Below are 24,100 nucleotides of genomic sequence, written 5' to 3'. Positions count from 1 at the left end.
ACTTAAAAGTGCTGGCTCAGACCGAGAAATGTGCCTTCACATCTGCTCCAAAACATGTTCCTTATGTGCTGCTGGCCTCCGCCTTAATTACATCCCCACTGCTCATATCAGAGCATTGTAACCTGTAAATATTCTCCTAGGCCCCAATCCAGCAGTGCTGAAGTCTGTCCCTGATTAGCAAACCACTCAAACGCATGCTTAACTTGAAGCACGTGCTTAGTTAAGTGCGTTGCTGAACAGGCTAAATGGGGGTCCCAACATTTATCTTAGGGTTTAACACCGGTTCCCCGGATTCCTACCAGGCTCTGTGCCTTACGGATTCGTTTTCACTGGGTGTACGGGCCACATTTTTCCCAGCTGAGTCGGAGTTGGTTGTTTTCTGCCCATGTTGCTAATCTCTCTCTCTTTCTCCATCCCGCTCCTCCCAAATTACTATCATCTGCAAGCCTCATCAGCATGTTGTTTACTCCCTCTTCCACATCGTTCATAAGCTGCCTCCCCAGCGCCTTTAATACAGAGCTATTAACGGTTTGGCAACACACGGACGTGCGATGTGCCAGAGAGAGTAACTTACATAGGTGCAGGCAGAACTGGGCTTGTAGACAGACAGGGCCGGCTCCAGGGTTTTGGCCGCCCCAAGCAGCCAAAAAAAAAAAAAAAAAGCCGCGATCACAATTGCGATCTTCAGCGGAAGGTCCTTTGCTCTGAGTGGGAGTGAGGGACCGTCCACCGAATTGCCGGACCTGCCGCCCCTTTCCGGAGTGGCCGCCCCAAGCACCTGCTTGCCAGGCTGGTGCCTGGAGCCGGCCCTGTATACAGAGTCTCGTGCCCTGGTCCATCTCTCGTTGTTGCAAGATTACACCACCCCCATAAACCCGATGCGTTAACAAACACATCAGTAGCGGGCAGCTCTTTGCAGGCCCGTGTGAAAAGAGTTGGTAGGGTTTCATTGACAACCTAGCGAAAGCCATGATCACGTCTGCATCAGACCCGGGAAGGACCGTGCAGGCCGAAGCCTTGTCAGACGGTTGGAGATCTCTCACGGGCCTGGCGTTACTAGAGCACCTAGAATTCCCAGCTAAGATTACCGGCCAGTAGCACTAGGTGCGGTACATCCACCCAGCAAGAGGCCGTCCCTGCTCACTAGACAGCTGATGAAAGCAGAGACACAGACCTTCCTCAAGGTCACGCAGCAGGCTAGGGTAGAGCTGGGAACAGAACCCGCGCTTCCTGCAACGCAGGGCTCTATCCACTGACCTGTGCTACTTCTCAAGCTTAGGGTGCAGTTTACACTGATGCTACCTGTGCTGCACCTGTTATCCGGCTAGGGCGAGACCTTCCCACGCCCCATGTAGTCTTCAACCTCGCACCTTTCACCGGAGCTAAAAGTCACAGCAGGGAATCAAGAGTACCTCCATGGCAATACTAGGATGCCCGCCAGTTAAAACGACCCAGGATTTATCTTCAGCCGCACAAGTATCAGAGGATTAAAGCTAGGGTGACCAGACAGCAAGTATGAAAAATCAGGACTGGGGTGAGGGTGTAACAGGTGCCTGTATACGATAAAGCCCCATATAATGGGGCTGTCCCTATAAAATCAGGACATCTGGTCACCCAAGTGGAAGCTGCAAGGGAAAGGGGAAAGACGCCTGGGGCTTTACAGAAGCTTTGCCTAGCACGCCAGGAGCACAGACAGCCGCGGGAGGCGTTGGCGCTTATAGAGAAAGATCTCCCGGGCGAGGGAAATAATTGTTACGTCTCAGAAATGTGCTGCTCTGCCTGGCCTCGCAGAAGCCTGCTGACCACGGAGAGGGACAACAGAAAGACGCCACCACCATCGCTGAAGCAAGCCCACCTAGTTCTGTTTTTATCTTGCGATTTCAGGTCCCAGTTCAGCAAGGTACTTAGCCACCTGCCCACCTTCCAGCACCTGAGGAGTTCAATGTTGCACGCCCCTCCCTCACGCCCCCACCCCATGTATCCTAAAATCACAAGTCAGGCCCCCATCATCAGGAAAGTGTCTTAAAATAGATTTTTTTTTAAAAAGCAATAACATTTGGGTTTTCTAACTGCCTGCTGGTTACAGAGCCCCCAGGGCACGCTCGGGCCACGTTTTCAAGCTTTTCCCTGCAACCACAAGGGCGAGAAACGGACTCCTGTTTGGAAATGAAAGCGGAATGTCCCACCTAATCACATGACTCCAGGCACTGAGGCTTTGAGAAGAGCACCGGACGTCAAAAAAGCTGGCACCCCATTGGCTGACTCGGGTGCTTTAACGTTAGGCAGATGCTATAAATACTTGGAGTAAATTTGGTCGAATTTATGACTCGTATTACAGTAGCGCCCAGAGGCCATGAGCTCTAACGGAAGCCCCATTATGCTCGATGTTACACAGACATCCAGGGAGAGGCAGTTCCTTTGCCCTGTTTGAGTTTACATGTATGAACTATATAAATAAGCCTGAAGCAAAAGTTTTTCCCGGAGAGTTAAAATCCACAGGGGAGAATGGACAGACCACATTTAGAGTCATTATTCTTGTCAGCTCTTTGGGGCAGGGACTGTATTTTTCTTCTGGGTTTGTACAGCGCCTAGCACTGTGGGGTCCTTTCTGGTCTATGACTGGAGCTCCCAGGTGCTACCGTAAATACAAACAAACACTACTACACCAGGCTTACGTAGCATTTCTCCGTAACTGATCTCAAAGCCCTTTACAAAGGGTGGGTAATATTTTCCCATGTTACAGAGGGGAAACTGAGGCCCGGAGAGATGAGATTTGCCCATGGGAGTCTGTGGCAGAGCCAGGAATAGAATTCAGGTGTCCTGACTCCCAGTCTAGCCACTGGGCAGTGTGAGCAAAAGGCCAAGACAGGGAGCGGAGGGCATGGGGGACACCAAGGTGCCACAGAGGCAAAGGCCAGGAGACCTTAGCCAGGGGCATCTGGCAGGAGCAGAGACTTGGGAACAGAGGGGAATCTATATACCAACTGTCTGACCGCTGGATCTATGCAAGCAAACCGGCAACATCTGGACACCCGCCCATCCCAGCTGTTACAAATGCTCCTGTTGACGTGTCGCATGAGACGGACTGAACTCACCTCTGATCCACCAAGCCGCCCTTTGCACAGAAACAGCAGGGCCCTGCACTAAGGGAACCTTTGCTGTCAGGGCCCCGTTCATCAACGTGCCTCATTTTAAGCACTTCGGTGGGGGCTACTCACGGGTTTGAAGTAGGGCTGCTACCTCTGAGATGCAGAAAAACTGGCCATTGGCCACCTCCCCACCACCAGAAAGGGTCCTAGCGCCGACTGCAGTTAACTGTTCCCCATAGCTGGGGCCGCAGCCCTCCCTGCTTGCCAGGTCACCTAGACACACAGGAGCCCCTACCCCCACCCCATCCAAGAGCCTCAGCTTTCAAGGGGGCCTCCTAGGAGCGTCTGACTCCCCGCCCAGCTCCTTACCCCTCCTTGCTGGCAAGGCTTGGGACCGGTAAGTGGGATGGACCCCAGCACCAATAAAAGCTGCAGTAGTTTCAGCAGATCGTGGACCCGGCCCGCAGAGTGGGACCCAGATGCCGGCCAACTCCTAGCCGTGCGACGTGTGCGGTAGTTCCCAGGTCGCTCCACGGCCGCATGCGCACGCAGCTTGCAGGGAAATGGTCCCAAGTGTAAAACAACCCCCGCATATTACATTTTTGTACCAGCAACTGGCAAGGCAGGACAAGAACCGGCCAGGCTGGTTGCAAACCGGCCAGGTGGCAACCCTTGGTTGAAGGTAGGCCCATGCTTGCTAATACGGCCCTCCGTGCACTGTGTTGAAATGACTTGCATCATGTGTGAGTCTTATCATATAAGCCCATCAGCATCGCTCAGGTACATGTTAGAAGAGTGTTATAACACCTGCATATGGGTGTGTCACAGTCTGCCACTCAACAGGGGCATGCTATGAGAATTCAGCTCCACCTTTAAGGTCTCCAACATGCCACCCACATTATGGGATTGAGCATCTTGTGGCAGAAGACCAAGATCCAGAACGGTGGAGCTGGGCTACCAGAACCCCCGGGGCAGGTGGGGTTGAGTGCCGTGGAGAGCATGGACCAGTTTGTCTACCTAGGCTGCAAGTGGAGTTCAAATGGTCACAGCAAACCGACGTTCTTCAACTAATAGATCTCGCCACCTCCTGCAGGACGTCCACGTTTCGCATATGGACGCAAGAACGTCTTTGCACCGGGATCTCCCAAACCTGTGCGCGACCTGTATTGCTATACGGGTCAGAAACCTGGCCCCCTCTTACAGGCATTCCGCATGCGGCTAGAGGCATTCCGTATGCGCGGTCAGCGCCAATTCCTGAGCATAAAGTGGGGACTTTGTGCAAAATCTCAGCGCCTTGCAAAAACCCGCTCTTCTTGTAGTCACTCGTTATATTCGAAAGCAGAGCTGCCTGGCGCCTGGCTGGAGAAAAACACCCCAATGCACCGCGCTCTCAAGCTCTCCATCAACGTGCGAAGGGGTGCCCGCTGTGACCCTACCTCGCACTGCTCAGGGGCCACCCCAGAGATCTGTGGATTGGCCCAGATCTGGGAACTTCACTACATAACGCCTGGTGCTACACCCTCACTCGTGGTCACTCTGGTGCGACGGTCCTTAGCGGACGATGTGCGTTCCATGGCTGAGCGGAGAATTGCTGCTCCCTTGATCCCATTTTAGGTCAACCAAGCCAAAGCTTTGGGGCTGGAGTTCCATACTGCACCCCCTAATGCGGGTCCCGAAGACTGCTGACACCTGCCCTACACTTCTGCCCCAGGGAAGTTCTCCCACGGCCCCCCAAGAGCCCCTTTCCAGGGCCTGTTTGCAACCAGAGCGACGCACCGGGGCAGGGCCAGTCCCCGTCTAGCCAACCTGATACCGAACACGTCTCATTACAGAACCAGAAGGATGGTTCAGACATTCAGCACTCAGAGAAATCCAACTTGATCCTCCCAAGAGCAGCGGGCTCCTTCTCGACAACGGGGCAGGCATATGGTACCCCTGCCTGCCAGAATCGACATCAGCAAGCGCCTCCGTTCTGGCACAGGCTACGTTCTCCAGCAAATGATTCTTTTTAAGCCCCTCCCTCCAGCTGTTACTCACTTAGGCCCCGCCCACAAAGTGACCTAGCTTATAAAGGGAGCAGCAGACAGACAGCACCAGCAAACAAGGCCTCTCTCACCCAGCGAGGAACAGGCACAAACGGATGTGGTTTGCTCGCTTCTCCATTCGTGCGACAGGAATAATGTCCCTGGCACGAGGGTGTCATCCTCACTAGGGCATGAGCTGTTTATGGCCTCTTGCGTTCCTTTGCCACATGCCATATCCTCTCTCTTGGCACCATCCCTTCCAGCCAGCCCTGCAAAGCTGCTAAGTCTAAAAAATGTGCTCTTAATAAGCAAGTGCCACTTAGCTAAGGCAGCAGCTGCCCTACTGAACTGGAGTCTAGCACTTACTTGGGGCTGACATTCAGGGAAGCTACTGAAGATATCCTGCCTGTCGCATGCTGTGCAGGTGGGGCTGTATGCACTGAGTTCCTTCTGGGAATGTTCTCCTTTATACCCTGGAAGGGGCTCCCATCATGGCCTGCTCTAAGGGGACTGTAATATTTGCTTACAGACATCGAAGGCTTTCTTGGAACACTGCAAGTATCAACTCCAGCACACACAGGCAGGACTTCACTTCCTCCTAGCCTCCTCCATGTTCCCCTAGCTTCCTCTGCACCCCCTACCCTGGTCAGTTACAACAATATAGAATCATAGAATCTCAGGGTTGGAAGGGACCTCAGGAGGTCATCTAGTCCAACCCCCTGCTCAAAAGCAGGACCAATCCCCAACTAAATCATCCCAGTGAGGGCTTTGCCAAGCCTGACCATACAACATACAACAATACTAAGGTAAAAATATAGCACCGTCTACCGGTGGCGCCATCCTCCATCGGCTCAGCGGTCAACACTGATCTTTACATGGCCCACTTACCCCAGGCTCTCACCCAAGTGTTTGTGTCAACCTCCTCTCCCCAGGGAGAGATGCATTAAACCCAAGCTTACTGACCTGGCTATGGGGTGGGTTAGAAGCCACGCTCTGCTTTAACTTAGACTGAAACCCCCCCACCTTGCAGTGAGGGCAAAGGCTAAATTGTTCGAGTGCTGATGGTCCTCCAATGCCCTTCCCATAATACCCCCTGATAAATTCTTTCCCCCCCCATCTGATTCAGAAAGAGTCCTAGAGCGTCTCGGCCCGAAGAACCAGGGCTCTGTCCTCAGACGCACATGGGCAAGTGCAGAAAGTGAGGGCACAGTAGCGGGGGTATAGCTTTGCCGTGGGGATATTCACACCCAGGGGCTAAGCCAACGGCCCAGGCTAACAAGGCCAGACTCTCCATGGCCCTGCCCCTTGTGCAGCCATTCGCACTATTGCAAAACAAGTGCAAAGTGGGTGTAAGTGCTCCCGCCCCAACTGGGCAGCGCTCTGCACTCACTTTGCATTGATATAAATGACCACTTGAGATGCAGGGTAATGGAGAATTGGAACCCATGAGCTCAGGGCTGGGTTTGTGCACTGGTTTTGCATACGTGAGTATGAATGGGACACAGTATGTGCTGGGTACAGGCTGGGTCTTTCCAGTTGCCTCATCTCTGGTACAGCAGGGTAGTGTATTTTTTTAAACAGGAACTCAATGTCAATCAATGGACCTCACCCTGCAGGGCAGGTGGAAACCAGAATTTTCACAGGAACTTAGTGTCAATCAATGGACCTCACCCTGCAGGGCAGGTGGAAACCAGAGTTTTCACAGGAACTCAGTGTCAATTAACAGACCTCACCCTGCAAGGCAGGTGTAAACCAAAGGACAGCTGAGACGCGCTGGCAGTGCAGCCCGGCAGCACCCTCAGAGAGGGGTGCCCATGTTCCAGAGAGAGCCCTGCCCCATTGCCATGTCCTGTCAATCAAAGAGCCCCTTTGCCTTTCCCCACCATTGCACAAGGAACCCTGGGAGAGGGCAGTGCCCCTCCTACGGCCTCGCAACGTGTCGTTGGATAGGAACTTTGATGCTTTTCTAAAGGTTATTTAAGATCCAGTGAGGCCCAAATATTCCTCTCTGAGCAGCACAGGCGCGGTCTGCAGCATGGCGTAGAGCAAAGGTGGGCAAACTACGGCCCGCGGGCCACATCTGCCCACAGGACCGTCCTGCCCGGCCCCCGAACTCCTGGCCCGGGAGGCTACCCCTGGCCCCTCCCCCGCAGCCTCAGCTCGCTCCGGCGCAATGCTCTGGGCGGCAGGGCTGTGAGCTCCTGGGGCAGCGCAGCTGCAGAGCCCGGCCTCACCCGGTGCTCTGTGCTGCGCGGTGGCACCCGGCTCCCCGCCAGCCACCGGTGCTCCAGGCAGCGCGGTAAGGGGGGCAGGGAGCAGGGGGGGTTGGATAGAGGGCAGGGGAGTTCGGGGTAGTGGTCAGGGGACGAGGGTGTGGGTAGGGGTCGGGGGGAACAGGGGGTTGAATGGGAGCAGGGGTCCTGGGGGGGCAGTCAGGAAGGAGGGGGGGGTTGGATGGGGCGGCAGGGGGCAGTCGGGGCAGGGGTTCCGGGGGCAGTCGGGACAGGGAGAAGGGGTGGTTGGATGGGGCAGGGTTCTGGGGGGGCCATCATGAATGAGAGGAGGGGTTGGATGGAGCGGCGGGGATCCAGGGGCGGTCAGGGGACAGGGAGCGGGGGGGGGGGGTGGATGGGGCAGGGGTCCCAGGGGGGCCATCAGGGAACGGGGGGGTTGGATGGGGCAGGAGTCCCGGGGGGGCAGATAGGAGGTGGGGGCCAGGCCACAACCCCCTCCCCTAACCGGCCCTCCATACAATTTACGAAACCCGATGCGGCCCTCAGGCCAAAAAGTTTGCCCGCCCCGGCATAGAGGGTGTATTCGGCCGTGACGTCAGGAGAAGTTGCAAAAGCAGCATGCACAACGGAGAGACAATACACAGCAGCCAACGCAAGGAGAGAGCCCAGCTCTAAGACAAGCCAACGCTGGGTCCTCTGTCATCACCCCCATCTCTATGTATCGGGGGGCTGTGGGAATCTACCTCTTTTTCCTTCCCCCCGCCACCCTCTGTCTATTGGGGGCCCATCTCTTACTGTGAGTTTGCATGGCACCTAGGTGCTCTGATCTCAGCTGGGTCCTCCGAACCCTCCTGTAATAGAAACAACGATGGCAGAAATCATGGTGAATCCTCCCTCGCACCCTCCGGGACTGCATAGACGCAGCTGGAAGCAATGGTTCTGCGGCATTTGACGGGAACTCAGCTCTGTGGACGTTCCCCGACCAAGGGTTGGGGCCTAAGAATTCTCTGTCTCGGCCTTAACTAGAGCAGAGGTCCTGCTCCACTGTAACGGGCAACTTCCATTGAAAGAGGAAGCCGTAGGGCTAGGAAAGGGCTTCGGGTCTGTCCACGTTGCAGCCGGGTGGTGTGATTCCCAGCGCGGGCGGATGTCCCCATGCTAGCACCGCTCGAGCCAGCATGCTAAAAATAGCAGTGGGATCGCAGCGTGAGGCTAGCTAGCCCATGCTAACTTGGTATGTCGACACATGCTGCCATCACGCCTCCCAGCTGCCGGGTAGACATACTTTCTGTGGCCCGATATGGAGAAATCCTCCCACTTGCATTTCCCCAGTACCCAGCCGCTCTAGGATCTAGCTTCAGGTTGACAGGGGAGTTCAAGTTACAGGCAACACAAAGCAGAGGGTATTAAAAGATGCACCCAAAACTCTGGGAGAAAACAAATGAGCAGGGTCTATTCTCCAGTCCTCATTAGAGCTTGTTGCCACTGGAGCTGCAGCCCTAGTAAAACAGCTCCCGTATTGTATAGGGGAGGTTTAGAGGTCAACGACAGCCGGCAATAAATATCCTTTCCAACAAGCCCGAGGAGGCCACAGCCAAGAACAACATTCGTAAAGGCAAAGAAGCCACCAAACGCTGTGCAGAAGCTCAGTTCCTGCACGGAGATTCAAGCCCTCGCTCCCTTTCCAGACAGCAGGAGCAGGGAAGTCACAGCCAGGCGCGTTGGCCCAGTGGAAACAGATCTGGGCAAGAAGGGGTTGATACTCTCTCGTCCACTGAGCTGTTTAATTGAATTTGTTATAGTTCCTGGGCTAGATTCTCAGTTGTAAATCTGTACAGCTCCACTGTATTCACGCTCAGTGACGGTAGCTTATGGAAAACTGTGCTAACATGACAAGCTTTCTCTTTAAGAGTTAGGACTTTTCTGGGCCTTCTGGCAGGCTAAGGGGCTCTGTAGGGAAGTGTGTGATCTGGGTCTTCTGCAGTCAGCCTGCAAAGAACCTAGCTAGAGCAAGGTGGGGTGAGTTGTGCCTTTTTGCCTTAAAGAGCAGCCTGCTTTGTCTCTGTCTGGTTTTGTTTCTTGGGGGTTAGGGTTCTGAATTCTAAGAAATAAAATAGTGTCGCATCGCCACCTTCCGGATTGTTTTCATCTAACTTCGCTATGCAGATGCAATAACAATGATGTGAAAATAACAATGATGTACACCAGCTAAGAACTGGGGGCCTGTTCCTTTCCAGATCAGTGGTGGGAGAACTTGGCTTGATCCATTTTCAAGCCAACTCTCAGACCAAATGAAATTGACACCTGAGCAGAGGCCCATCGCAAGGCCCCGGTAAATCTTGAAAATTATTACTATGTAAATTGCTGTAGTCTCTAGAAGCCATGCAGCAGGGCTCCACTGTGCCAGCTGCTGTACAAACACAGAATGAAAGGACCGTAGGAAGCCTAGAATTTAAGTAGTGCCTGGTTCTTGGCCCGGCCCCCTCTGCACAGGAATGAATTTCACCCGCACTTTGAGTGCAATTGTTCGATTCATGCAGCAGAGAGAGGCAGGCTGGGGTGGGAGGTGCAGAGAAAGTGAAAGGGGGGGCCAAATAGACTGAAAAATAGAGAATAGGGTGGAGCAAAGTGAAAAACAAAGATGGGGGGGAGGACGAGGAGTCAGAGAGTGAAAATGTCTAAGGAAAAAATAAATACCTTCTTGTGCCAACCTTCACTTTGTGGGATTCTTCTACCCTTTCCCAGTCCTGCAAACCCCCAAGCGTCCAAAACTCATAAGCTAGACACCAACTCCCACCAAAAAAAAAGCCATGAGATTTTAAAGAATAATAATTGCTACTTTCTTTTTATTCACCTTCTGGCTTTTGAGCCTTAGAGGGGCATGTTTCCATGTTTTTCCCTGCATCACAAGGGCTAGAATCTTCCTTTTTTACAAAATTAAATCAGAGATCCGTGCAATCACAGGACTCCAGGAGCTGGGGCTTGAATGAAACCACTAAATATCATGAGACTCACAAAACAACCCTGCATGAATCAGCAACACTGCTTCCTGTTAGCTAGATGAAGTCTTTTAAAAAAAACATCAGAGCCATCTTTAAGCCACTATTAAAAACCCTGTTCGAGATTCCATACCCTGCAGTGAAACGTCAGTCATCAGTGAATACAAGCATATAGAAAAGGACAGACGCTGCCCAGAATTGCTTATAATCTAGGGATAGATTTTCAAAATCACTCAGGGCGTATTTTTCAGGTTCTCAGTACCCTAAGGTGAGGCCAGGGTTTCAGCTCCCAACATGCCAGGATCTACCCATTAGCCCAACGGCACCTTCCCCAGTGTAACAGAGGAATGTGGTGGACAAGGAACTCTATGGCTTGATCCCAGCCACAATGTTACGTTCAGGGCTAGGAAATCAGAGCCTTTCACTAGCCATCAATCCACTTTAAAATATATTTGGGCTCCCACCGTTTTCTCAGGCAAGCATCACGAATAATTATCTCCACCGTGAGCTGCACATGTGGCCGGCCGTCTTTGCTAATTCTCCTCCCAGAAATCATTCCAAGCCTGGCAGCTCTTTGGGCCTGGGACCGTCTTTGTGCTCTGTGATTGTACAGCCCCTAGCGCGTTGGGAGTCCAGGTCCAGGACAGGGTTCTTGGGTACTGCCACAAATAATAAATGATAATAATTAAGTGCAAATTCAGGGATACTGTGGCCCCAAGAAAATACAAGATGGGTACGCTTGGCAGAATTCTATTTTTTTTTTTTTATTTCAACAGATATCGAAGTTTATTGTTCAGCGTTTTTATATCTATTTAAATTAATGGACGTAGCCCGAGATTCAAAAAGTTAATGCTTTATAAGCCGGTAAAACACAAACTGTCAACATCCCGTGTCAAACTATACAAAGTAAATATCCTTAAATCAACAAATCATTCCTGCTTTTCCTAAACTAGTCATTCATCGGTCCATTTGTAACGAGCCGAATTCAAAACTCGAAATCTCTGGAATGTGCCTGTCTGCCGGCACCAGGATATTAGCGAGATGACTTGGGTGCATCGACGTCTGTGGGTGAGGGAGACAAGCTTTCGAGATACACAGAGCTCTTCTTCGGGGCGGGAGTTTGACTGTAATTAGTTCTCCAACAGCGTATTTCCTCCTTTGCCTGCCTGTAAATTTCAATGATTGCCAATGGAGGGCGGATGAAATTGATGTTGACCGACATTCCCTGATACAGATCTAATCCTTACAAGCCTAAACACGGGACTCCTTCATGTCAGGACTAATCCTGCTCCCCTCTTCCCTGTCTCCTGCCTGGCACTAGCATTTCAAGAGCCTCCAGCACCGCCTTGCAGAGAAGCAAGGAGGTCCCGCGTCTCAAAAACAGAGCCTGATTAATGACAGCAGCACTCCGAGGATTAAGTTTATTTAGATGAACAGGCTGAGCCCAGCATTGCTGCAAAGGGAGGAGAAGCCGTTGGCCAGATCTCCCCTGGCACCCTCCCCTGCGTGTGCAGCTTTGAAGCGGATTGGAGGGCTCAGAGCTGAGGGCCGCGTGCTGCCTGGCCACATGGGAACAGGCCGCAAGGGGACGCTTCCCAGCAGCAAGATTCGGCACATGTGCTTTGGGTTAGACAAGTAATGAAAAGCCTGCAGCCACTGGAGGGGAACAAAAAAAACAACAACCACACAACGGTTGTGGATTGCGCATCCGTAGCCCCAAATCCCTGTGTCAGAGACTTTGTCAACAGCGGAGTCCTACGATTTACCCCTTTCGTTCTCCTTGCCCCGGCCTCACCCCGCAGCATATGCCGGGTGAGACAGAAAGACTAAATATCCCTGTGGTGGGGCTCAAATGGGTTTTGCCCAAATTAATTATTGAGATCGCCGTAGCGTCTGGAAGGCCCCCCTGAGATGGGGGGCCCGGTTGCACTAGGCCCTGTACAGACCCGTAGGAGCGCTCCCAAAAGCGTGCAAAATCCAAAAGGAGACCAGTCTCCATACCGTGTCTAGCGCAATGGGGCCCTGATCTCAGTTGGGGCCCCTAAGCACAGGTGGGAATCCAGAGAACAGCAATAGGGCTTGCAGATTTAAGGTCCTATCTCGTGTGATCTTAGGGTGACCACACAGCAAGTGTGAAAAATCGGGACAGGGGGTGGGGGGTAATAGGAGCCTATATAAGAAAAAGACCCAAAAATCAGGACTGTCTCTATAAAATCGGGACATCTGATCACCCTATGCAACCTAGAAATTAAGTGTTAAATAGGTGCCCATCTGTGCTGGAATCTTTACGAGGAGGGGAGGATGTGGATATCTGTGTCCTGGATGTATGTTTCAACTGAGCGTTTTGCTCAAAGCGAAGGGGGGAAACGGGAACTGTATTTCCAATCTGACCTCGGGGTAGCGGTTCCCGGAGGCAGGCCAGAAGCACGACAGTGGGATGTATTCGTGAGAGGGACTGAGACGCAGGGGCCCTTCCCTTTTGTGGGGTAGACAGAGAAACCCAATCCATAGGGGGCTTAAAACTGGAGTCAGCTTTCCAAGCAAGGATCTCTGCGCCTGGGTATAATATTCCTCCCATTCTCTGTCTGACACAGGCACCGCGCACTGGGCAGTCAGAGCTCCAGACTCTCTCTAGTACAGTGGTCCCCAATGCGGTGCCCACGGGTGCCGTGGCGCCCGCCGGGGCATCTATCTGCGCCCGAGTACTGGCCCGCGGACAAGCATCCGCCAAAATGCCGCCGAAAAGCGGCAACGTCAAGAGGCGTCACCGCCGAAAAGCAGCCGAAAAGCAGCGTCATCAAGCGGCCTCGCCGCCGAAAGGCCGCTGATTTTCGGCGGCGACGCCTCTTGACGTTGCCGCTTCTCGGCGGCATTTCGGCGGGTGCTTGTCCGCCGGCCACGGTCCTCGGTGGCTCGTCGTCTGGCGCCCGCCAGATGAAAAAGGTTGGGGACCACTCCTCTAGTACGTACCCAGGCTCCCCGCTGGGCTTGTATTGGGCCAGCTAGCTGGTGTGCGGCCCGTTGCTGTCACAGCTTCACCGCTGTTGGCACCCACGCTAGCTAGATCAAAGCTATCTGGGGAATGCAACATAGACAAACCCATTAAGGCCCAGCACTGAATGGAACAAGTACAGTTTTCAATCCAGAAGTAGAGACACAGATGCCAAGACCAGAAGGTCTCCTTCTCCTCCCTTGGTGGTCACACCTCAACTGCTAGCAGAGGACCTCACCCTCCCTTGTTGAACTAACCTCGTTATCTCCAGACTGATTCTCGCCTGCATATTTATACCTGCCTCTGGAAATTTCCATTACATGCGTCTGACGAAGTGGGTATTCACCCACGAAAGCTTATGCTCCAATACATCTGTTAGTCTTAAAGGTGCCACAGGACTCTCTGATGCTTTTTACAGATCCAGACTAACACGGCTACCCCTCTGATACTTAAGACCAGAAGGGACCACCATGATGCTCAAGACCTCCTGCCTAACACCCCCCTATAATTCCCAGAGCAGATCTTTTAGAAAAAAACGTCCAATCTTGATCTAAAAACTGCCAGCGATGGAGACTCCACCACAACCCCTGGTAAATTGCGCTAATAGTTAACGACCCGCCCTGTTAAAAATGTGCGCCTTATTCCCAGTCTGAATTTGTCTAGCTTCAACTTCCAGCTGCTGGTTCGCCTTCCATCTTTCGCGGCTAGATTGTACGATGAGGAAAGAAAGACGCATTTTTAATGAGGCTTTCACAACAGCAGCTGTTTGAAAATCGCTCAGGGGGCTGGAAGGTTAGAGGCAGCCGTGGCAGGAGTGGATCAGTGGGCAAAAGGCATCTGAGGAGGTCAAAAGAGCATGAAGAATGCTCTTTAGCACAGGAGGCTGGAGCTGGTGACATCAGAAATAAGTTAATTTAGCCCACTGACAGCATCTGTGTTATAAGTGCTGACAGGGGTCGGGATTCTAGTGATTTGGGGTGCCTGGTCCGAGACATTCGAAGAGAACAGATTTTCAGAGGGGCTTGGAGCTCACTTTCTGAAAATCAGGCCCCTTTAAGAGGTCTCAGGTTGGGTACCCCGAAATCACTAGACCAGGGGTGGCCAACCTGTGGCTCCGGAGCCACATGTGGCTCTTCAGAAGTTAACATGCGGCTCCTTGTCTAGGCACCGACTCCGGGGCTGGAGTGACAGGCGCCAACTTTCCAATGTGCCGGGGGGTGTCACTGCTCAACCCCTGGCCCTGCCCCCACTCCACCCCTTCCCACCCCCTCCCCTGAGCCTGCCGTGCCCTCGCTCCTCCCCCCCAGAGCCTCCTGCACACCACGAAACAGCTGATCGGGAGGTGCGGGGAGGGAGGGGGAGGCGCTGATCAGTGGGGCTGCCGGTGGGCGGGAGGCGCTGGGGGCAGGGGGAGATGATAGGGGAGCTGCTGACGTGTTACTGTGGCTCTTTGGCAATGTACATTGATAAATTCTGGCTCCTTCTCAGGATCAGGTTGGCCCCCCCTGGGCTAGACACTCCCAGCAACCTTGGCCAAAGCGTATAGGTAAAAGGAAGCAGGTTGATCACGTGCTTAGGGCCCTGGGCAGAAAGTCACGACTGGGGGTCTGTTCTCAGCTCTCCACGGACTTGCTAGACAACAAGCCGCTTCACTTCTCTGTGCCTCAGTTTCCACACCTGCGAAATGGTGTGGAACGTTTCCCGCCCCTGCAGGGGACGTGGTGGGACACATCAACACACACAATCCTGGGGTGATGAGCATCACAGAAAAGCCTATGGACATCCATAACCCGCTCCCCACTTCTATAACCCGTTCAGAGAATTAGGCAGGAAGTGCTGAGACCACAGTGCACTAAGACAGCAGGTCTGACCACACCTATGCTGCAAGGCACAACGCTATCCTTGCCAACTCCCTCCTGCCCTGCTCCCAACTCGGATCTGGGCTGTGAGTTACTGGCATTCCCCAGCTCACGCCTCTCTGGAATCCCTCGGTTTTTCCTCTCCACATTGCGGACATGGCTGAAGATAAATATCAAGCGTAGCCTGATTGATTCGCTTTGTAGAGCGTTCAGCTGGCTAGCTAGAGAAGGGGATGCAGCTAGGCTTTATTTTGTGTATTATTGCAGCATCTAGGAGCCCGTCATGGACCAGAACCCCGCTGCGCTTGGTGCTGTACAAACCAAGAAGAAAAAGACTCTCCCCACCCCCAAAGACCTTACAAGGCTTTGGAACTGTCGATTGCCTGACCGAGGCCACCTACGATTCATTACCCATGTGGCACTCAAATCACACAGGGGTAGTGAGGTCTCCATTGAGGTGCAATAAAAAGACATTACTCTCCTTGGCTCACTCTGGGAAAACCGCTCGAAAGGAATCTGTCCGACCCTTTATGGTCAAAATGCACGGAGGGGTCTGGGGACAGATTTTCAGGTGGCGTAAGAAGTCAGTGGAGCGATGCGGATTTACACCGGCTGAGCATAGGGCCCTCAGACTTCAAACCCCTCTGCCTTGGATCTACTGTCCCCTTAAACCTTTCTCCTGAAATGCCAAACCCTGCAGGTCATCAGCGTTGGCGCTCGCCCTGAGAGTCAGCCCCAGTGCCTAATGCCTATGGCATTTCCTAATTGTAAACGTTAAGTAACCAAAACGCCTGCCACTTGCAATCACCATCTGTGGCGCATACTACCTGTGGGAACGGGCATGGAGCGCACTGAATTAGGAAGCAGCTGCTTGATATCAGTTCTTTGGGCTTGTCATTCCATCTCCTGGAATCTACTCCTTGCTTACCAGGGAGGTATTGCTGTATTAGGACGGTCAGTTTCGGCAGGGCCACTTGAAAGAAATATAATAAAACCAGGGAGGCAAAAAACCTCATGTTGTGTTCAATCAACCAACCAGCCAATCCGCCTGCCTGCAATGGAGATGAACCGGCAGGGCTGAGTCTGTCCCGAGGGAAGGGAGGCAGAAGAGACAGATCACAGTTTGTGTGAATTTCACATTCCCACCCACCCCCAACACCCTTTCTGACGAGATTACCATCCTGGAGACTAACTTTAGTGAGTAAAGCTCACCACATAGTGAGCCTGGTTCTGCACTGCCCTGAGCCTCATGCAGTCATACAATTGTGCCAAGTGTGAAATGCCATCAGAGCAGAAGGGAGCGATTTAGGCCTTGGCTACACTTACCGGCAAGTTCGACGGCTGGAAATCGAACTTCTGGGTTCGACTTATCGCGTCTAGTCTGGACGCGATAAGTCGAACCCGGAAGTGCTCGCCGTCGACTGCGGTACTCCAGCTCGCCGAGAGGAGTACCGCGGAGTCGACGGGGGAGCCTGCCTGCCGAGTGTGGACCAAGGTAAGTTTCAACTAATTCGAAATAAGGTACTTCGAACTTCAGCTACGTTATTCACGTAGCTGAAGTTGCGTACCTTAGTTCGAATTAGGGGGGGTAGTGTAGACCAAGCCTTAGACTCCCTGGTGGAAACGGCTGCATAAGGCACAGGGCCACTATAGAATCAGGCCCTGGCTCTTCCACATCAGGGGGCAACAAACACAGTCCTTGGTCGGTAGCATTGGCAGGATCAAATAAATGGAGATATCCTATCTCCTAGAACTGGAAGGGACCTTGAAAGGTCATCAAGTCCAGCCCCCTGCCTTCACTAGCAGGACCAAGTACTGATTTTGCCCCAGATCCCTAAGTGGCCCCCTCAAGGATTGAACTCACAACCCTGGGTTTAGCAGGCCAATGCTTAAACCACTGAGCTATCCCTCCCCCTTCCTTAGATTCTCTGGGCCAGCCTGAATGAGACTCGCTCATTTCATTCTGCGGGGATCATTCTATAGAGGGGGTCGGGAAAGTCAAACCCACCAGGTGCCCTCAGGCACCCACACTCACCAGGCTGGAACATTAATCGCCAGTTACTGACCAAGGGGATCATATTCTGAGTTCTCTGCTCTGTCCTTCCCCAGCCCTTATTCAAGGCAAGATTTCTACGGAAGCAAACAGGAGTTTGCATGAATTGAGAACGGAACAAGGGCCTTAGGCTCTGCCATTTTTTTGCCACTGGAAGAGCAGCAGTAGTCAAACTGGCTTCTGCTACAGCTTCCCAGCTGCTGGTTACGGAGTGCCCCAGCGAATAGTTGGTGAATCAGGTCTTGCTTGTGTGGTAGGTCCCACTGGCTCCATTTTACAGACAGGGAACCAGAGACTCAGCAAAGATCAAGGCCTGGTTTTCAGAGATGTTTTGCAACTCCCATTTTCCATTAAAGTAGGTGGCAAAAAGTAGGAGCAGGAGTCTGCTAAAACCACAAGTGCTGGAGGAAGGAATCACTGGATGAGGTTCTCTGGCCTGTGTCGTGCAGGAGGTCCGACTAGATGATCATACTGGTCCCTTCAGGCCTTAAAATCTTTCCATCTGTGGACATTTAGATGCCTGAATAAGGGAAACTGCAGGTGCTCTGGGCCTCTGAAAAAGCAGGCCCTGAACAACTCGCCCCAGATCACCCAGGCAGGCAGTGATGGAGCAGGGAAAAGAACTCCGACCTGCCGACTTTCTCACTTCACTGGTACTTCAGCTTACATCAGGAATCATAACATTCAAAAACCAGTAGGAGAACACTTAACCTGTCTGGTCCCTCAGGGCACGTCTTCACTACCCGCCGAATCGGCATGTAGCAATCAATCTATTGGGGATCGACTTATCGCGTCTAGTGAAGACGCGATAAAATCGATCCCCGATGGCTCTTCCGTCGACTCCGGAAATCCATCGCAGCGAGAGGCGGAAGCGGAGTTGACGGCGGCGCGGCAGCGGTCGACTCGCCGCCGTCCTCACAGCCAGCTAAGTCGACCTAAAATACGCCACTTCAGCTACGCTATTCACGTAGCTGAAGTTGCGTATCGTAGGTCGACACCCCCCCCCCCGTAGTGTAGACCTAGCCTTAGTAACAGACCTGAGGGTGGCAATTTTGCAACAGAAAAGCTTCAAAAACAGACTCCAACGAGAAACTGCTGAGTTCGAATTGATATGCAAACTAGATACAATCAACTTAGGCTTGAATAGAGACTGAGAATGGCTGAGCCATTACAAACATTGAATCTATCTCCCCTTGTAAGTATTCTCACCCTTCTTATCAAACTGTCTGTACTGGGCTATCTTGATTATCACTTCAAAAGTTTTTTCTCTTACTTAATTGGCTTCTCAGAGTTGGTAAGACAACTCCCACCTTTTCATGCTCTCTGTATGTGTATATATATATCTCCTCACTATATGTTACATTCTATGCATCCGAAGAAGTGGGCTGTAGCCCACGAAAGCTTATGCTCAAATAAATGTGTTAGTCTCTAAGGTGCCACAAGTACTCCTGTTCTTTTTTCGGCTTCCTTGCTAGTCATCTGATTTCCTTGTTGTGATAAACTATCTACTCAGCCCATTATCTAATTGAGGGTTGGATCCAGAAGCAAAAATATGATTTAAACCCACCTTGGCTACCAACTACCATATAAGAATGGCCATAGTGGGTCAGACCTATGGTCCATCTGGCCCAGTGTCCTGTCTTCCAACAGTGGCCAATGCCAGGTGCATCAGATGGAATGAACAGTAGAGGCAACTGAGTGATCCATCCCCTGTCATAGAATCATAGACTATCAGGGTTGGAAGGGACCTCAGGAGGTCATCTAGTCCAACCCCCTGCTCAAAGCAGGACCAATTCCCAACTAAATCATCCCAGCCAGGGCTTTGTCAAGCCGGGCCTTAAAACCTCTAAGGAAGGAGATTCCACCACCTCCCTAGGTAACCCATTCCAGTGCTTCACCACCCTCCTAGTGAAATAGTGTTGCCTAATATCCAACCTAGACCTCCCCCACTGCAACTTGAGACCATTACTCCTTGTTCTGTCATCTGCCACCACTGAGAACAGCCGAGCTCCATCCTCTTTGGAACCCCACTCAGGTAGTTGAAAGCAGCTATCAAATCCCCCCTCACTCTTCTCTTCTGGAGACTAAACAATCCCCGTTCCCTCAGTCATCCACTCCCAGCTTCTGGCAAACAGAGTTTAGGGACTCTCAGAGTATGGGGTTGCATCCATGCCCGTCCTGGCTCATCGCCATTGATGGACCTATTCTCCATGAATTTATCTTGTTCTTTTTTGAACCCTGTTATACTTTTGGCCTTTGCAACATCTCCTGGCAACAAGTTCCACAGGTTGACTGTGCATCGTTTGAAGAAGTACTTGCTTTTGGTTGTTTTAAGCCTGCTGCCTATTAATTAGTAAGGAATCACTGCAACCATACTCCTTTAAAAACTTCCACGGTTCACATTTTTAAACCTCCACCCAGCCCCAGTGATACTGGGAATTTCCCTTCCTTTCGTGCAGAGGTAAAACTGACCTGACGGCCCCTGCTAAGCTCTCTGGATACAATGAGGAGAATTCAGAGGGGGCTTAGAACTGGCTAATAAAACTTGCGAGAAGGTGACAGGTTCGCAAAGGCAGGCGAAGTGCAGATGCAGATTCTTCCGTTTCTTAAAATAATATTTAGACAGGACACATTTCCCCCCCTAACACGAACAAACCCCGCCATGACCAGCTCTGGCAGTGTTTGTGTTTCTATGCAATGGGATTGCTTCATACTTGGAGACAAACTCCCCTCTCTAGATGGAAAGGACTTCTTGACACCAACCCAGCCGCGTGCACGGGGGTTTTCCTCCAGCAGGACGGGAAGCGGGAGACGTGCGTGTACTGGGGACACGTGGGAAGGGAAGCTGTGCTAGGCATGGGTCTGGTCCCCACCGTAAAACCTTCTTGTGATAAACCCACTTAATGAAATTACACAATCTCGATTTAGGGACGTGCTGCACCCCCTTGGCACTAACGAGACAAGGTGCCAGACTCCATTGACTTCAGGGAGTGTCAGAGCCAGCCACGGATCGGGAGACTTGAAACATTGGCCTGACTCTTTGCTCACATCTTGCTAGGGACCACATCCAAAGTCCATGAAGGTACAGGAGAACCTCAGAGTTAGGAACACCAGAGTTACGAACTGGCCAGTCAACCTCATTGGGAACCAGAAGCACCCAACCAGGCAGCAGCTGCGAGAAAAAAATAAAGCAAACAGTGGTTTGTGCATTGACCTGCTAAACCCACGGTTGTGAGTTCAATCCTTAAGGGGACCATTTAGGGAACTGGGGTAAAAATCTGTCTGGGGAATAGTCCTGCTTTGAGCAGTGGGTTGGACTAGATGAGGTCCCTTCCAACCCTGATGTTCTGTGGTAAATGTAAGCTACTCTAAAGGGAAAGCAGCATTTTTCCTTCTGCCCAGTAAAGTTTCAAAGCTGTATTAAGCCAATATTCAGGTGTAAACTTTTGAAAGAACGATGGTAACGTTTGGTTCAGAGTTAGGCACAAGCTCAGGTCCCAAGTTGTCCATAACTCTGAGGTTCTTCTGTAACGGGACTCCTGGAGCAAGGTACAACTGAGTCAAGGGGGCAGACTCCGGCCCGTCGCCCCAGTCAGGCCCTCTTACAGGAACAAGTTGTGATTGTTTTGCTCCTGCTCTACTAGGACCTAGCGAAGATTTGAGCAGGGACAACGCCATACACCCATTTGTATTTTAAAAAATAAATACCCCCCCCCCCAAAGGTATAAAAGCAGCCAGCAGTTCCCCCACCCCTGCCGCAGGGTCACTCCCTGCCCTTACAGGGGCTAGTGATCCCAGGACAAATCCACCCGCTCCCCCTTTCAATGAACCAAAAGCATCAACCATGGGATAGCCATCTGGAAATCTGATGTTAAAAAGAGGCACCAGGGAAGCCACCTAAGCCAAGCGACCAGAGGGGAATGGTTTATTTCATGCATATGTAAAAGAAGCAGCAACTTCTGATTTACCAGCCTGCTCTCCAGAACACCCCGAACCGGAACTGGGCTAAGATCCCGTTGGCTTCTTGATGAGCTTTCAGAAGGGGGGAGGGAGGGATGAGAAGCAGTTTTGCCAGAGGGACTTGATCGATCAAACCTTGACTGTCCAGGTGCTGACCCACCCTGTGCTTGCCCGGGGAGGGGCTCAGAGCCGGGGGGGGGGACCCCTCCAATCCGCCCCCCGCTGTCCCTGCAGACTGGAAGAAGCCGCCCAGGGAAGCAGGCTATCCCTACCTTTAAGCCCGGCCAATCCAGACTCCTCAGTTGCGTCTCCTGTTGAGTCCCCAGGGAGAGAAATCTCTCCGCTCCCGAGCCATGAAGAGCAGGGTCAAGTCCCCCGGGTCCACGCCCTCCATCGAGGGAGCCAGGCAGCGCAAGGACCAGTCCCCACCCGGCCGATTAACTCCTCACGCCAGGCTGGAGCAGCGGGCAGGCTCCGGCTGGCCTCCTGCTCGGGTCCAGCGCATCCTCACCGGGAAGTCCCATCGCGGCCCCGTCCGGGCTCCAAGTATCCAGCAGGCGTCAGGAGCATCTCGCAGCCGCCCGCCTCCCCGACTAGGGTCGGGCTGGCTGGGAGAGGAGCCCCCGGAACCCTGCACCCCAAACACCGCGCACGTGGCTGGGAGCCGGTTGCTTCTCCCTCCCCGCCCAGCCGGCCCGGCGGAGTCCCGGAGGATGGCAGGCGGCTCTCCGGTGCCCTGGCCTGCCCTGTGGATCCAACCCACCCCTCTCCAGCCCCGCGGCCGCTTGGCAGAAGGGCTCCCCGCGGGAGGAGCGCGCAGGCAGCAGCTCTGACCCCGCGTCCCCTGGGCTGCGGGGGGTGATGCCCCAGGGATCGGCTTAGCTCTGCCCGGATTTCTCGGCGCTTCCCTGCCTAGGAGCGGGGCAGCTGCCCTACCCCTCCGCCTGGCTAATTCCCCTCCGGAGCCCAGCAGCAGCGGGCGATCCCCGAGCGCCTCCTCCTCGGGCTCCCGCTTCCAGATCAAATTCCTCCCGCGGGCAGATCCTCCTGGCCCGGCTCAGTCCCTGGCGGTCCCCGCAGCCTCTGCCCCGCGCCTGCCCTTCGGCGCCCCGAGCGGGACCCTCCAAGTCCGGTGGCTGCGCTGGGCACGGAGCAGGGGCAGCGCGCTGGGGAAAGGTACAGCTACTCTCCGGGCTCGGCAGAAGATGCGAAGGGAGGAGACGGGCTGGGGCGGAGCCCGGCGGGAAGGAGGCAGCCGGGTGGCGGGTTTGGGGCGGGCTCCTCCCAGGCTCGGATTACCCGAGCTGCCAAATAGGTTACTGGAGCCCCGGCTGCGGGGCGGGCGGGCTCCGAGAGCCGGGCAGGACAGAGACGGTCAAGGCGAGGAGCTAACCGCGGGCGAGCTGGGGAACGGCCCCCGCTGGAGAGTCCCGGGAATTATCTGCGAGCCGGGGGGGCATTCATCGCTCTCAACCCGGCCGCCCCCTGCGCTGGCTCCAGCGCCCACAGGCTGGCGCACCAGCTGCGCCGTGCGCCCAGAGCGCTGCGCCCTGAAAAGCGCCCAGAGCCCCGGAACGTGTCCGGGGGCAGCTCCCAGCACGGGTCTGGGCAGCTCCGGCGCAAGGCTGGGACGCCTGGCAGAGGGGGAGCGCTTCGGGGGGACGCTTTGCTGAGCTCGTCCTGCCGCCACCAGCCCCGAAAACACGCGCTGGGGTTCACCTGAACGCAGCTCTGAGTCGGAGCACGGCAGGCACCTTAATCCCCACAGCAAGGTGGATTAGCCGCACCACGCCCCTCGCCTGCCCCCGGGCCAGGCTGGGGCGTCTCACTTCTGCCATCTGTTCCCAGGCTGGGTATTTGTCTGACGGCTCATGACTCAAGGCTGGGAAGGGAGCGAGGGTCCCCGCCCCAGGGCAATGCAAAGGTGTGACCGGCCTTATGCAAACTAGGGGAGTTGAGATCACCCCAGGCCTTCTCGGAGAAAACGATTCTGCGGCGGCAGCCCTATTTCATCCCCTTTTCCTCACGCACTCATCGACGTAAAAAAAATGCACCCCGGTCCCTGCAGCGACCTCTGATTTCCATGCAAACTTGGAGACAGTTTTTTGGAATAAAGGGGTTCTCCAACTGGGGGTTGGGACCCCTCAGCGGGTCACAAGGGGGTTACAGGGGGGTTGACAGCCCTGAGGCAGCCCCCATTAAATTCCCCCCCCCCCGTTTTTAATTTATGGGGGGGGGGGAAGGAGTCACACGCGGAGGCTTGCTGTGTGCCAGGGGTCACCAATACCAAACGTTTGAAAACCCACAACCATGATTGAGGAGGGGCAGCAGCTGGGAGGCTGCTTGCTGTAGTTGGCCTGAAATGCCCCATATTTGGGGTCCCCGTCTAACAAACCCTTCAGGTGATGAACTCATAAATAGTCCCGTCTGACCTGATTCTCCATGGCCTTGTTTTTCTGAGCAGGCACTTGTGCCAGCGGGTGCAGAACACAAACATGGTGACTGGGTAGCATTCGATGCCCATTTTGCGCTGGTGTTGATAACTGCAAGGGTCGGGGCAGTGGAGAATCAGGCTGGAACATCGGGTGCAGTTCTGGCCAAAACCAGAAGCTAGGAGTGGACAACAGGGGATGGATCACTTGGCGATTACCTGTTCTGCTCATCCCCTCTAGAGCAACTGGCATTGGCCACACTCAGAGGACAGGACACTGGGCTAGATGGACCATGGGGCTGACCCAGTCTGGCCGTTCTTGTCCGACATTGCGGAATGAAAGGCGGTTCAGAGGAGAGCAGCGAGGATGACCAAGGGCCTGGAAAACCTCCTATGGAGGGAGATTGAAAAGATTGGGATGGTTACATTAGAAAGGAGACGAATAAGAGAGGACATGAT

General features: G+C 53.5%; 1 protein-coding gene across 2 annotated transcripts in view; it reads right to left on the bottom strand.

Annotated features, from left to right (window-relative positions):
* The window catches only part of NRTN (neurturin), a 91,453-nt gene extending 68,813 nt beyond the window's left edge, over positions 1-22,640 (bottom strand). Inside the window, exon 1 of one of the 2 annotated variants that reach the window (XM_065578247.1) lies at positions 21,483-22,640. The gene's annotated coding sequence lies outside the window, so the exon portion shown is untranslated. The remainder of the gene's footprint in view (positions 1-21,482) is intronic. The other variant, XM_065578245.1, reaches the window with a different exon arrangement.
* Positions 22,641-24,100: the final 1,460 nt, after the last annotated feature.

Source organism: Chrysemys picta, chromosome 25 (assembly GCF_011386835.1).
Source record: "Chrysemys picta bellii isolate R12L10 chromosome 25, ASM1138683v2, whole genome shotgun sequence".
Taxonomy (NCBI): domain Eukaryota; kingdom Metazoa; phylum Chordata; order Testudines; family Emydidae; genus Chrysemys; species Chrysemys picta.
The sequence above is the reverse complement of the archived record's forward strand: the minus strand, read 5'-3'. Positions and strand labels throughout refer to the sequence as shown.